Source organism: Pleurodeles waltl, chromosome 1_1 (assembly GCF_031143425.1).
Source record: "Pleurodeles waltl isolate 20211129_DDA chromosome 1_1, aPleWal1.hap1.20221129, whole genome shotgun sequence".
NCBI lineage: Eukaryota > Metazoa > Chordata > Amphibia > Caudata > Salamandridae > Pleurodeles > Pleurodeles waltl.
In genome coordinates, this window is record NC_090436.1 from 335,461,025 (window position 1) to 335,477,292 (window position 16,268).

Below are 16,268 nucleotides of genomic sequence, written 5' to 3' on the forward strand. Positions count from 1 at the left end.
AGAGCCCTCAGGATGCCAGGCAGTACCCCCGGGAGTCCCAGGACATGGGGACAAAAGAGGTGCAAACGCGGTTGGTGCAGCACAAAAAAGGAAGGTCCCACGCTGCTGGAGAACAACTCAGTGAGTTGAGCGTCACAGGATGGAGTGCTGGGGACCTGGGCCAGGCTGTGCATGAAGCAATTTTGCGAATAGTGCACAGAGACCTCAGGAGGTGAAGAAGATGCAGTACACAGGGATACCATCGATCTCAGGGAAGGCAAGGTCTTACCTCCTCCAAATTGCGTCAGCAGGACCTCAGGACAGTCTGGGTCGATTGGATCCACCCTCTGTGTCCTTAGGAGCACGCTCGTCACTGTGAGAGGAGCCCAAGGGTACTAGTCGTAGTCTTGGAAGGTGCCTGCGTGAGCAGGGGAGTGACTCCATCACCCCACAGGAGATTTCTTCGGTCCTTCTCATGCAGGATGAAGACAAGAAGTCGCCAGAGCATGCACACTGCGGAAACTGTTGCAGTTGCTGGCTGGAACTGAAGTTGCAGAGGAAAAGTATCCCTTGTGGATACTTCGTTGCTGTTACAGCGGTTCCTGGAGCAGGCTGCGGTTGATCCGAGGTCAGAGGATGAAGTAGTGGTTGTAGAGGATTCCTGAAGGAATCTTGCAAGCAGAATCTGAAGAAACCCACAGGAGAGACCCTTAATAGCCCTGAGAAGGGCATTGACTACCTGATCAGGTAAGGACCTATCAGGAGGGGTCTCTGACGTCACCTGCTGGCACTGGCTAGTCAGAGCCTCTAGAGTGCCCCCACACCTTACAAAGCAAGATGGCTGAAGTCTGGGACACACTGGAGGAGCTCTGGGCACCACCCTAGGGTGGTGATGGTCAGGGGAGTGGTCACTCCCCTTTCCTTTGTCCAGTTTCGCGCCAGAGCAGGGGACAAGGGGTCCCTGAACTGGTTTAGACTGGCTAATGCAAGGAGGGCACCATCTGTGCCCTTCAAAGCATTTCCAGAGGCCAGGGGAGGCTACCCCATCCCAGCCTGTAACACCTATTTCCAAAGGGAGAGGGTGTAACACCCTGCTCTCAGAGGAAATGCTTTGTTCTGCCTTCCTGGGACTGAGCTGCTCAGGCCCCAGGACGGCATAACCCTGTCTGTGAGGTGGCAGCAGCTGTAGCTGCAGTACAGCCTCAGAGAGCTGGTTTGACAGTACTGGGGCTCCATGGTGTAGCCCCCAGGATGCATGGAATTGGCTCCCCAATACAAGATTTGGAATGGGGGGACAATTCCATGATCTTAGATATGTTACATGGCCATATTCAGAGTTAGCATTGTGAAGCTACATATAGGTATTGACCTATATGCAGTGCACGCATGTAATGGTGTCCCCGCACTCACACAGTCCCGGGAAATGGCCCTGAACTATGTGGGGCACCTTTGCTAGTGCCAGGGTGCCCTCACACTTAGTAACTTTGCACCTAACCTTCAGCAAGTGAAGGTTAGACATATAGGTGACTGATATGTTACTTCAGTGCAGTGAAAATGGCTGTGAAATAACATGTGCCTTATTTCACGCAGGCTGCAATGGCAGGCCTGTGCAAGGGTTTGTCTGAGCTCCTTATGGATGGCAAAAGAAACGCTGCAGCCCATTTGGATCTTCTGGAACCCCAATGCGCTGGGTACCTAGGTACCATATACTAGGGACTTATAAGGGGGTCCAGTGTGCCAACTGAAATTGGTAAATGAAGTCACTAGCCTACAGTGACAAATTTAAAAGGCGAGAGAGCATAACCACTGAGGTTCTGATTAGCAGAGCCTCAGTGACACAGTCAAGCACTATACAGACACACACATTAGGCCATAAACTATGAGCACTGGGGTCCTGACCAGCAGGATCTCAGTGAGACAGGCAAAACATACTGACATACAGGTAAAAATGGGGGTAACATGCCAAGGAAGATGGTACTTTCCTACACATACACATTGTATTGAACTCAGCAGCCACACTACATTAAATTAACTTGGACATTCTCTATGCACTGCTTATACCCTTTCATATTACATCACTTCGAACATCCTAAATGATAGGATTCACAACAATACTTTGCAGATAACATCATTTGTGAGAACACAGTGCATGGTAGGGTGACGAGTTATATTTAATGTAGTGTGGCAACCAAGTTCAATTTATTGTGTATGGAGGTATGTGAGTTGCAATCATTTCGAGGTGGTTCATAAAATATAATTTTAAGGTATAAGATAACTTAAACATTTCTAATGTTTGTGTAAGTTAAGTTTGGGTTTTATAGAAAGGATAAATAACGTTATAGTAATTTAAAAGTGGTGTGCAAATTTTAAATATAAGATGTAATTATAACTTTAGAATTTATAATGGTTGTGAAGTTTAAGTTTGGTTTCTATCTAACTATAATAAGGTGTAATATTTGTTTTTATAATAAAAATTGGTATCAAATTGTAGAGTCTAGTGGCATTGAGTGGAGTGTCATTTAGTGGAGTGTCATACAGTAGAGTTGAAGAGAGTGTTGTATAGTGTAATGTCATAGAGTGGAGTGGTGTAAAAAGGAGTGGGGTAATGTACAGTGTATTAAAGTTTCACAAAGGGGAGTGGTGTGTTGTACAATAGAGTGGTGTAGAGTGCAGTATAATGGAGAGGCATTGCATAAAGTTTAGTAAATTATCATGAATTAGTGTGGCTTCTTGTACGGTACAGTGGGAAGCTGTGTTGTAGAGTGTTGAAAGTGTTGTAGAGTGGATTAAAGTGTTGCACAGTGCAGTGTAGTGGCATAGAGTGGGGTAGATGGCTGTACAGTGTAGTGTAGGGGCATTAAAAGAAGTTCAGTGTGGTATTGTGGTACAGAGTGTAGTACAGTCTTGTAGAGTGGAGTTTCATAAAGTGGAGTAGAGTGTGGTACAGTGGAGCAGTATTGAGTGGAGTGTTGTACAGTGGCACAGAGTCTGCGCATAGGTCTACATGTTTGTGCACCTAGGTTCATGCATAACTAGTGCACAGGATTTTTACTCCAGCTGTGTGGCAGAGAAGCTTATTTTAAAAGACGGGCAATGGCAGATCCAGCTGAAAAATATTTTAGCATAAGCTTATTATGAGTGAAGCTCCATTAGTGGGACTCACACCAGAGATCCAAAAACCAAGTCGTACAAAACAAGTCAGAACTTGCTCTTTCATTCTAGTACATAATATAACAGATTTTCGAGGCAGCCTCAGTTCCTCAATAAAAAGTATCTGAAATACATTCTAAGAATGCTACCTGTGCATGTGTATAAATGGAAAGGTAGCCATTTTGAAATAACTGTTGCCATTAAGTATAACAAAAATAATTCCAAGATTTCCACCTGTGCATCTGCATGCATTCACACACATGCAACATGTGAAGAGTGGAGAGCACCATGCAATACTTTTTGTTACTTTTTTATCATTAGCATTAGTTTATGTTCCAAGAAGGCTGTTGTGTTGCTTTCTTGGAAAAGTAAACTAATAATAAACTATAGTAATGTAACCAAGCACGCGCATAGCCGCTAGCTCTAGTAAGGTCAGACCTATTGGCTTCGATAATGCATCTGTTATGTTGAGTGTAACAAAAGGCTAAGTGCAAGCAATCTCCACACAGTGGTTCACAGGATGGAGTAGTGATTTGGCTAGAAGGTCCAGAGTGTTCTCCAGCAGTTACTTATGATTACTTGTCCTTCAGCATTACTACATGGCAGGTTTGGTCACCTGGAAGAGTCCTTGTGTGCAACCAAGTTCTCTGATGTTTGATTTCGTACATCAAGTTCAGGGGTGGATTTGTGAATTATTCAGAAAATGCAGGTGAATGTATGGGGCTCATCCATCCATTCACCTGGTTTCCATGAGATGGCAGACACACAATACTGTGCCCTGTATAATGTGTATAAAGCTCTGACAATGCCCTACCAATCAAGGGCTTTCCTTGTCAATGCTAAATCAGGATGTGGAGGATGGGTACACAGACCATGTTCTTTGTGGAGGTGATTTGCAATGGACTCTAAGGCTATGTTTAGTTGCACTCCTTTTCACACCACTGGTGGTACAGAAGGAAATGACTCAGGGATGGTGGACACACACATTTCTGCTCTATTGAAGGGGATGTGAGTGCATAATAGAGGATAGGATAAAGAAGTGCAAGTGGACAGCCTTCATGTACCCTGACATGAAGTTGGTATCACGATTTGACACCACCTCCTTGCAGAACCCCGCATGGGTAAAGATCCCCATCAGTGCCCTGGCCACTGTGGGTGCAGCCACTTTTTTCAGTAATATAGCCTTGGGGTACTAGCAAGACCAACATGAACCTGTTGCCCATGGCTGTCTTGGGGTACAGAGGCCCAATAATGTTGATGCTCACCCTTTCAAAGGGGGTGCCAATGATAGGACATGGTTGTAGGGGAGCCTTATTCTTCCCTCTGGATGTGCCATTGACCTGGCAGGTAGGACAGGACCTGCTGAACTCATCTGAGGCCCCCCCCATGTAAGGCCAGTAAAAGTGGGTAACAAGCCTGTCAAAGGTGTTGCTCTGCCCCAGATGACTTGTAGGGGTGCATCATGAGCCAGCTCCAGTAGATAGGTCCTGTAGCACTGGGGGACCACCAACACATCGGTTGAACCAGTTTCAGAAACCTTAGTCTCACTATAGAGGAGATCACTATCCCAGTAAATCAGGTGATCACCAGAGGTGTCACCAGCTGCCTGGACCTCCCTGGTTGGACTCCCTTCCTTCTGCCAGTTGGTTAGCACAGGTAGGTTCCCCAGGTCAGCAACATCCTCCCATACAGGCCCTTCAGGGTCAGCCTCCTCCCAGACTGTGGGAATTTCAGGAGCTAATTTCCTGTGCCCCTTGCCCTTCCTCTTTTTGGCAGGCACCTGGGCCATTTTTCCAGGCTCCAGCTCTTCCTGACTACCCATTTGGGACCGTGTGGCCAGGCACATTTACTCAGACAACCCTAACACTTCAAGTGGTACCTGAGCTCCACCTCCTTCCAGATGGTTTGATCCAGGTCATTGGCAAGCAGACAATCCACAGACATAGACGGATTCACGCCTACCCTTAAGGAAGCTGAGACATCCCCCCTTCGTAAAGGGAACAAGAGCCACTGGATAGTGACTCTCATAGTTGGTAGCTGCATTAGGGACTTCATGCTTTGAGGTCACCGGATGACATCTGACAGTTGTCATGCTGGCTTCAGTGTCTCTCAAAGGCTGCACCCTCTGCTCATTGATGGTGACCCACTGTCTGTACTTCCTCGTATTATTAGGTATGTGAGTTCTCTGCACCTCTCTCCATCACCTGGGGGCACTAGGGTAATCTCTACTCTATGTCCCACACTATCTGGGACAGTCTCCTCCCCAAGGCTACACTAGCCAACCCCATTGTCTGCCCTAACATTGGGGGACTGTGCCTGCGTGTGAGACACCTGGCATCTTCCCTGAAGTGCCCTTCCTCTTGTCTCTAAGAGCACTCTGGGGGTGCCTTCCCTCAATACTTACTGTCAGAGAACCATCTCTTCTTTTTCTCACTTGGGGGATAGGAGTCCTGAGCCGTGGACCTAGTTTGGGGCCCTTTACAGAACTCCTTGTTTTTATGTTTATCTTCCCTCTACTTCTTCTGATGGGGGCCCTGCACACCTTTTTGGTGATCCTCCCTAGATACCTTCATATGTACCATAGTGCTGACCCAGCGGTCCGCCTCCTTAGCAAGTTCCCTGGGGTCAGAAAGCTTACTGCTAATCAGGTGTTGGTGCAGATCTTCAATACAATGACTGAACTTGTGCTTCTTTGCAATCAATTTGTACAGTCCTTAATAATGTTTTACTCCACTGTCCTTAACCCAACTATGCAGTACCTTGCAGAAGGAATCCATACAATTCACCCAGGTCTGCTAGGCCAGCATCTGACTGTCCTTAAACTTCTGTCTGTACTTCTGTAGGGTCAGATCATACTTCCTGACAGGAACTTCCTTCATGGGGGATACTGCATCCTTTCTCCATCTCTAGGGCCAGTTGGGATATGCCTCCACAGAGTAGCCTCCCAAACTTACTCAGGGATCTTATGCATCTGTAAGGGGACCTCATAAGCCTTAAATCACTTGTCAATATTGTCCCCCACAACACTAGCATGAGCTTCTTTTCTCCCCTACTGTCCTCCAACTCCATTGGGCTCAGGCCCCTGGAAGACAGTGCTCCCTGCATGGGGAACAAGTACCAACACAAGGGTCACGTCACCCCCTCAACTGCAAGAGAAACTACAGGAACGTCTTTTCCAGGCCCCTTCCCCTCAGAACTGGTATCCAAATGTTAACATTGAAAAAGCTGATGTTGATGCAGACAATAATACATTCACATATTAGAACAAAATTGTATTACTATTAGCAAATTCACCACACATAAACTCGCCATCAACCCCGCCTCAGAAGTATTTTGTCAGGCGGGCTCTCAGACCTAGGCCTGAGGTTACTGATTGACAGGTCACAGGTGAGGTGGCAAGTATCTGCCAGACAAGCATGCATACAGAAACCTTAGATCAGTCCTACAGATAGGCGCAGCAACACCACAATGGTCTGAGAAAATGGGACCCAATAAAACACACATCACCAGAGGGGTGCACGCTTAAAGTCAGATGCCACATGAAGTTAGAAACACTTATCCAATCAGAACACAGCACTCAGCAATCATGTACCCCTTAGACTGGACATCTGGACACGTTATCCACAGCCCACATTGTATCCATGCAAGGTTGTGACCCTCCTGCATTTGTTATCAGGCCTTTATTTATGACTCCAAGACAAAGGCCCGCAATACTTACCTAAAAAGGAAAGCTGAAACTGTTTCATGTTGCTCAGAGAAATGTATAAAACACCACTCAGATTGATTGTACTTTGAGACGTTCCTCATACCCTGTTCCTGTAACTGTTCTCCCAGCCGCAGTGTTTGATTAAACCAACTGTTCCTGTTTTGCCAAACGCCTCATGTCTTTAGTTTTTTCAAGGTAAATTCACATTTGAGGAACACAAATCCTCTCCTTCTCTGTCCATCTCATTCACTCCTTCCCTGCTGTAGCCAATGACTGGTGGACTTTTGCCCAGGCCTTCAGTGCCTTTTGCAGATCCACCTTCCTGGTGGTGCTTTTGATTGGAAGTCCCCTCTCCTTACAGAACTATTTGAGCTGGGCTACAGTGTAGGATTCCATATTAGCCAGCTCAAACTCCATCTTTGCAGATGAGTTCACCAACACAATCAGACAGATAGGCCCTCATTACGACCCTAGCGGTGGGTGATAAAGTGGCAGTAATACCGCCTACAGGCTGGCGGTAATTACCACTAAATTATGACCATGGCGGTGATATCGCCGATAGACAGCCAATGTACCACACTGATCTCCAGGGCGGAAAGAACAATCACCACGGCGGTAGGCGCCTACAGCCAGGCGAAAGACAAAGTACCACCCACCATATTTTGACACAGGAAACCGCCACCTTTTCTGGGGTGGCACCAATGCCATCAAAAGCCTGGTGGAAACAGAACACAGAAGTCAAAGGACTCACCATTGGAGATACAGGGAAGAACCACGCCACCATGAAACCCAAACTGCAAGTCTTCCCGATGATCTTCTACGTTATGCTCCACCTGGAACACCAACGCCGGCAACGACGACAATGGTGAGTACAGTTGCCTAGCACACAAGGGAGGGTGGGAGGAAAACAAGAGTGACACAAGCACAGCACACACCCGACACACACACACACCATACACACAACTAGCTGCATTACAAAAACAATTTGACCCCGAAAATTTGCAGGATAATGCAAGGACAACAGGAATTGATGAAAGTGATTGTAATCAGTTCAACAAAAAAATCAATAATAACTTGATTTGGCCATGAAACAGAAATGTACATATGAATAAAAAAGGGACACTGCCTAGTCCATAGTTCAAAGGGCCCACAGGGCACAGGCCAAGGTGTTGTAGTTTAGCAGCGATTAGATTAAGCATTAGCAGAAGACATCTTGTATTTAGTAACTATTGTGAACATTTCGCGGAATCCATTTTGTATTCATGGCAGCCATTTTCTTTGCCACATGCTGCCATGTGCTCACCATATGCTCTGTCCTACCTTTCTGTTAACTACTCTTGAAAATCTGCCTAGTGACAAGTTATATTTAGCATCTCCCACTTTCGCACATGCTCAGTAAGGTCTGCAGCTGTTAGTCCTTGAAAACTGTTAGCCCCTCCTACCTGTCGACTGTGCATTTCCACATGACCTTACATGTATGCAAGTCTTGCTTCTATAATTGTACCACCTCCTTTTAGACCCTGCGTGGGTATTAAAGGACCATGCTCTCTCAGTTCAGTGTGCTACTTCAAACATTACCGAAGCTGTTTGAACTGTGGTACCACCTCATGTGGTTTAATAAACTTTGTCTATTATTTCAGTTTCTGTGACAACTTCTTCCTACATGGTCTGAGGACTTTGTGCAGAGAAAGGTGAACCCCTTGCACTAGTAGGCCTTGCTGAGGCTTAGTTCAACAAATTGGCGCCCGAACAGGGACTCATCGGCGACTCGGACGCCCAACGGATTGGTCGCGACGAAGGATTGGGATCTCGCTGCGGATGATCAATGCCTGAGGAGACCCGAGTCTTGGCAACCACAGCGTTTTTCCCTTCTTTTGATTTGACCATCCAGGTGGCGCCGGTCCTCGACTGAGATCCTTTTTGTTCATTCGTCATGCGGTGAGCATTTGGTCAATTTTAGAACTTGGCAGTTGGAACCTGGACACCCTGTGATTGGTAAGAGCCGTTTTACGGCACTTGCTGTGGGTTTTGATGCCTTTGTTTGGTAATGTAGTTTAGCACTACTTACTGTGGCTCTCGTGTTTTGGGTGACTAGTCAATTTGTGTCCTTTGAATTGATATATAAATTGCAATTTATATAGGCAGGTAATGAGGAGAATTTTTTCCAATTTAACTTTGATTTGAACGGCACCTTAAGTGCTACTTTGATTATAATATTGCATATTCTGCACTATTTTTTGGCATGGCTGTTTTTAGCACACTTCGTAGGATGTGTTGCTTTTGTAATGGTACCAATTTGAGACTGGAAGAATCGCAACCGGCACCCCCAGAGGGGACGCCAAATAGAGATATGTATGTTAAACATGGTCTTTCTTCTATAATGTACAGCACATTATGGAATAAATACACTCGTGAGGATCCTGAGTTACGTTGGCCTATGCATGGGTCATTAGATTTGCGAAAGATTGAGTATGTGGAACAATGTATGTGTAAGCGAAAGTCTAGGTAAGATATGTTTGACTGTGTACGAATGTGGGAGAAAGAAGTGCGTGGACGAGTAAAGTGTGAGCAAGCCTTGCTTGAGAAAGAGCAGCGGAAGAATGTATATGTGAAAGCATTGGAAATGAGAAATAAGTAAATAAATGACTTAAAGGAGCTAGAAGAGAAAGAACGTAAATTACAGGTAACTGGCCAATAGACCGTTAGGCAACCTCTCTATCCTATCCTTAATAAACCACATGATGATTTTTTGTTACTAGATCGCCCTCCACCTCCGTATGTCGTTCCTTCTGCCCCTCATGAGTTAGCTAAGGTCTCCAGTTCGGAGCAATAGAAGATGCGAGACAGTCGCTCTATGTTGCCTGCTGACCGTGCGTCTGAGCTTAGATCTATTGCTCATAAAACAATTCGTAGCGTTGTCTCTGCTTCTGAACTTTTAGACAACATGAAAGGATGGACGGAAAAGGAGCAGCTATATTTTACTGAGGCATTTGGCTCAGAAGTTATTGAACTATATCGGAAATATTCTGATGAGTTAGAGCCCGATGATGTAGCAGCTGATCATAAGCAAATGCGTGATGGTCTTTTTGTTTTCTCCCAGGTGGCTGATGCAATCAGGCGTTTGGTGAAATTATGTGTTGTGGCAGTCCGTTTGAAAGAGGAGAAAAGGGCTGTGGACGTAGTTGAACGGACATCTCAGACCGGTGGGGTGCAAGCTTCCATCTTCGGAACAGATAAGACTATGATAGTTCACGCGAAACCAATGCGGGAGGCTGTGCCTTTGTATGTTCCTCCTAAAGGATCGGGTACAAGTGATCATAAAACTTCTGTTGATGCTAAGGGTTATTTTATTTATAATTGGGTGTATACTCCTTGGAATAGGGCAGATGTAATGGCACTTAAAACAGCATTACCTGACCCGTGGAAAAATCCAGCCGCCTTTTATGAGGAAGTTGAGGGAGCAATTTGTTCTTGTACTATGACTTTGGCTGACATTGATTTATTTTTCTGATTGATACTGCCGCCAGATATGTGGAGAACTGTTCGTAAAATTGATGATCGTGCAGTTTTTGGGGCGTCATGGAAAGAATTAGAACAGATGGACGGGGATAGGGAACCTGCGAAAAAGCCATATCAGTTGATTCTAGATCTTCCTGCAGCCATATTGGTTAAGTTAAAAATGATTATTCCCCCTAAAAAGATAGATTGGACTGTTTTAGCGTCTTGTAAGCAAAAGGCAGATGAATCGGTCTCTGATTTCTTTACACGCTTTGAAGAAGCATTTCATGATTTTAGCGGCCAGTTATTGTCAGATGATACGGGCAGACATTTGTTTGTCGATAAATATGTCGCAAATCTGTTACCAGGAATAGCTAGTCATCTAAAAGCTAGTGAAAGTTCATGGACTACCTCTACTCCGGTTTCTCTTTTGACTATGGCTCAGTATTATGAACGTCAGGAATTAGAAGCAAAAGGTAGCGAGGATAAAAAGATTAAAGAATTAAAGACGAAGGTTATGTTGGCTCAAGCTTATGGTCTGCCTTTTAGAGGTAGTGATAGAGGTGGACGTGGATCTTATGGTTCTTCTTACACTTGTTCGAATTTGTCTGTTGATCAGTGTGCGTATTGTAAGAAATTTGGGCATTGGGCTGCCGATTGTCCAGCACTACGTTTTCAGCAGTGTTCACGTGGTCGGGAACAAATGAGAAATTGGTCAGGATATTCAGGACCTAGAAGAAGCATGAATGATCATGCTAGGGTTGATGCTAATGTACTAGGGCAGGATGGGTTTAACACTTTTGATAGACAGAACCAATACCAGATGTCTAACCATGTGCAGCCTGATTTCCAAAATTCTGCTTATGCATAGGATTGCCTAGGATGGGGTAAGGAATCAGTTGAAGTTCCAGTAGATCACAGGGGTCCCTATGCTACAGCACATGTTTTGGGTTCTACTGATCAGTTTCTGGTTGATACAGGAGCAACTTGTAGCGCCTTGTCTAAACAATTGATTCCAAGGGCTCACCTGTCTGGCTTAACCATTACATCGATAGGTTTGGATGGAACACCTTCCCCTAGCCCATTGTCACAACCACTTGCATTCCATGTTGATAAATTTACTGCTCCATGTCCATTTTTGCTTTCTCCATATACACCAGACAATATTGTGGGTCTTGATATGCTCAAGTATTTCAGGGCTACAATACTATGCTCTCCTGAAGGTGTGCGTGTTATTTTAAATGATAATTATCCTGTGATGGAAAGAGTTTGTCTTGTTAAAGAGGATATTGCATTAGCTTCACTCCCTAGTACTTTGTGGGCTACTTCAGATACTGGTGTGGGACAAATGATTATTCCACCGGTACATATTAGTATCAAGGAGGGAGCTGTATTGCCACGTTTGCCTCAATACAAAATTTCACAGGAGGGCGAAGAAGCACTCACACGAATTGTGCATGATCTTATTGCAGTTGGAGTTGTTGAGGAAGTTCTGTATAATGTTTGTAACAGTCCGATTCTTCCTATTCTGAAAAAGGATACTGATACCAGGATTTACCGATTCATTATTGATTTACGAGAAGTCAATAAGATTGTGATACCACAATATCCTGTGGTATCTGACATCATGACACTTCTTACTTTGGTTCCACCGACAGCAACTACGTTCTCTGTGATAGACTTGGAGAATGCTTTCTTTTCGATCCCTATTCATCCTGACAGCCGATATTTGTTTGGTTTTACTTTGAATAAACGATCATATAGATTTTGCAGAGTTCCTCAAGGCTATACTGAGAGTCCAAGTATTTACAGCCAAGCGTTAAAACGACAACTTGATTCTTTTGTTTTGCCTGAAGGTGTGGCTCTCATACAATATGTCGATGATATTTTGTTGGCGGCTGATACCCCTGAGCAATGTGAAAAGTGCACTTTGTCCTTACTTTCTTTTCTTGCTTCACACCATCATAAAGTGTCACGAAAGAAATTGCAATATTGTAGACCAAAGGTAACCTATTTTGGTCACCTTTTGTCTAAGGAGGGCCGTGCACTTACATCAGATCGTATTCAAGCAATTTTAGACACACCAGTACCCTCTACTCAGAAAGATGTTCGTGCATTCCTTGGTCTTACTTCTTTTTGTAGGCAATGGATATTAGGGTTTTCACACATTGTCAAACCTTTGCTAGCACTTTTGACTAAAGATACTCCAATGCCCCTCCCATGGACAGATGAATGTGAGACTGCTTTCCGGCAGCTACGACAAGCCCTTTGTTCAGCACAGTGTTAGGTACTCCAGATTACATGAAGCCTTTTGTACTTTACGTACATGAGAAAGATGGATGTGCATTGTCAGTTTTAGTACAGACACATGGCGATAAGCAGCGTCCCTGTGCATATTTTTCAGCAGTACTTGATCCTGTTGCTCGAGCGTTGCCTGGGTGTTTTCGTTCAGTTGCCGCAACAGCTGTGTCAATACGTCAGAGTGAAGGGATAGTTTTGTCACATAAGCTGTTGGTGTTAGTACCCCATGCGGTTGATGCTCTTTTAAATCAAACAAAGACACAACATTTAACTAGCGCTCGCATAACAGGATATGAATTGACATTGCTGGCTCCTCACATTACACTGAAGAGATGTGCAACACTAAATCCAGCCACTTTGTTGCCATATCCGGTGACTCAGCCTCAGTTACAAGAAACACATGATTGTATATTCCTTACCGAAGAACAGACAAAGGGTCGTATTGATTTACAAGATACGCCCCTTCCAGATGTAGACGGGGAATTGTGGGTTGATGGGTCTTGTTTGAAGTTGCCAGATGGTACGACCTCAGCTGCATATGCAATCACCACAATACACACGGTAGTGGAGACAGCTCGTATACCACAGAAGTCAGCTCAAGCAGCTGAACTAATAGCTTTGACACGAGTATGTGAGCTTAGTACTGACTTATGTGTGAACATTTATACAGACAGCCGCTATGCTTTTGGAGTGGCTCATGATTTTGGTTTGCTTTGGAAGGAGAGAGTCTTTCTCAAATCCCACAGGATCCCGATAATGCACGGAGAATTAGTGCATAACCTCTTGACTGCATTGACATATCCAAAGAAACTAGCTATTGTGAAATGTAGTGCACATAAGAAAGTGACCGATAAGATAGGGCAAGGTAATGCTCTTGCGGACCGCGTAGCACGTGAGACTGCGATGCAGTGAAGTACTACTTCTATGTATGTAGTGAAGTCACAAGCTGAACGTTGGCATAATGCTAGACAAGACGTATTAGATATACAGAAATCTGCTTCTGTGAAAGAACGTGAGCAATGGTCTGAAGATGGAGAATTGGATGATGAGGGCTGTTGGCGGAATAAGCAGATGGATAAATGGAAATTGCCTATAGCTTTTGTACAACCTATGGTTCAGATGGCACATGGGCTGGCACATGTTGGAGCTTCAACAATAACGAAGTTGCTTACGCAAGTTTGGGAGCATCCAGAAATTTCCAGTACAGCTAAGAGAGTAGTACAGTCTTGTTTGATCTGTTTACAATACAATCCTGGAAAAGGGACACGTACTCCTGCGGGAGGGTTTGCTATACCAACTGCACCTTTTGAAGTTCTACAAATGGATTATATTCAGCTTGAATGCTGCAACAATTTAAAGTATGTCTTGGTGGTGGTATGTGCCTTCAGTAAATGGATAGAGGCGTACCCCACAAAGGATAATACTGCCATTACCACAGCGAAGGTGCTTTTGAAATAATTTTTCCCTAGGTTTGGTGTTTGCAGACTTTTATGGAATGAAAACGGACCTCATTTTGTTGGGGAAGTTATTAAGTATGTCCTGAAAGGCTTAGGGATCAAACAGAAGTTCCATGCGGTTTTCCACCCACAATCGGCAGGGTTGGTGGAAAGGTATAATGCTACTTTGAAGCTGAAATTAGCGAAGATACAGCCTTCCACATCCTTAACTTGGCCGGATGCATTACTGTTGGCATTATTGTCTATTAGGTCAGTGCCACACTCTCGACTCGGCCTTAGGCCATATGAAGTGGTATTTGGAAGGCCAATGAACATTTGGGGAGTTCCTAAGCCAAATTCTGTATATGATGTACCTTGTGTCCTGATGAATGATTATTTGGCACAGTTAACCGACAATTTGGTTTCTATTCATCAACAGGTTCGAGAAGCACTACCTGACAGATCTACAGGTGAAGGCCATGAACTCCGACCTGGTGACCAGGTGATGATTAAGTCCTTTGAAAGATCAAGCAGCTTGGAACCAAGGTGGCGAGGCCCAGAACAGGTGCTCCTTGCGACAAGGACAGCAGTTCGAGTGACGAACCGAAAGAATTGGGTCCATAGTACTCACTGCAAGAGAGTGCTACCTACCTTGGTGGAACCTGCTGTGCTGACCCGATCATCGAGAGATTTTGACTACGGAGAAAGGCCGTGCTATATCACCTGACGAATCTGCAGAGGTCTTCCTGGACCATACGACTTCTGGAGTGTTGCGATATAATTTGAGACCGAGGAAAGAATCTGATTTATTTATTTTTTAAACTGGTTGAGCTACCGCCCTGGGTTAGTGAAACGGAGAGCCAATGTGGCAAGGGGGGGGGGGATCAGCCATGCATTAGAGTAGTGACACCCGTCTTGGCCCATGGTGAAGAAATCAGCGGCTGCCCAGGGATAAGAGCTCCAACGATTGTTTTTAATTCATTTCTGAAAGGGTCTATTATCACTGTTGCTAAAATGAATAACAAACTGATCATTAGTACTATGGGGTTTGTTGTTGTTTTGGTGATTATAGCAATAATCACTTGGTTTGTTGAAAAGAAGGCTCCTGCTCGTGAGTTTTTTGTTGCCACTACTCCAGTACCAGAGGATCACTATTACTTTACGCTTCCCTATCAGGAGCAGAAGCACCGTCAATCGTACTTCAATGATACTTTTATTCAGATGTTGCATCATACTCATAATGCTACAAATACTACTAACTGTTGGGTATGTGGAATGATACCTGCGCATCAAAAGAAAGGAGGAACACCTTTCATTCCTCTTCCTTTTTCACACAATGGTTCTTGTCAAGCGTAGTACACGCTTTTGTTTGCATCTGGAAAACGTACAGAGGGCGGACTTCTTTTTCGCCTTAATAAAGTATGCTACCAAGACAAAGATGGGTATCCCCAAGCCAAAGGAACTAAATGGGAATGGGAAGAGTATCAACCGGACAATGTTTCAATACCATATGTCTTCACAAATATAAGAGACTCCGACAAGAAAGAACAATTTGTGATTTCTGGTACAAAAACAAAATCAGATTTATGTATACGTAGCATTGGGCGAATTCCAGTAGGGATAAGCGATTGTACCTTGATTTTAACTATTGAGGGTGTAAATAATAGTAGTTTTACAGCTTCACATAATACATATTTTGTTTGTGGTAACTATGGATATTACCAACTAGCTGTTGGGTGGTCAGGTGTGCGTTATGTATCTTTTCTATTACCCCCTGTGTTTTTGGCCCCTGCATCATATCACTGAGATTTTAAACTATTCAATGACATCATTAACAATAGATATAAAAGGGCAATAAGTACAAATGAGGTAGACCAAACGGATACTAGCCTGCAACAATATGTTGATTTTAATTTAGGGTTGTTCCCCTTTGTGGGTGCTGCGTTAAACAGTAGGAAAGTGAGACGATTGACTAGGGTTGTGGAAGCTGTTACCAATCAGGCAGCTCTGGCACTTGGGAATATTACTGAGGAGCTCCAAATTGCGAGGATTGTAGCGCTTCAAAATAGTATGGTACTAGATGTGATATTAGCTGACCGAGGTGATGCATGTCGCATCATCAGTAGTAGTTGCTGTGTTTTTATTCCTGATCACTCACCTTCAGTATATGTTGCAATATCTAAATTGCATAAAATTGC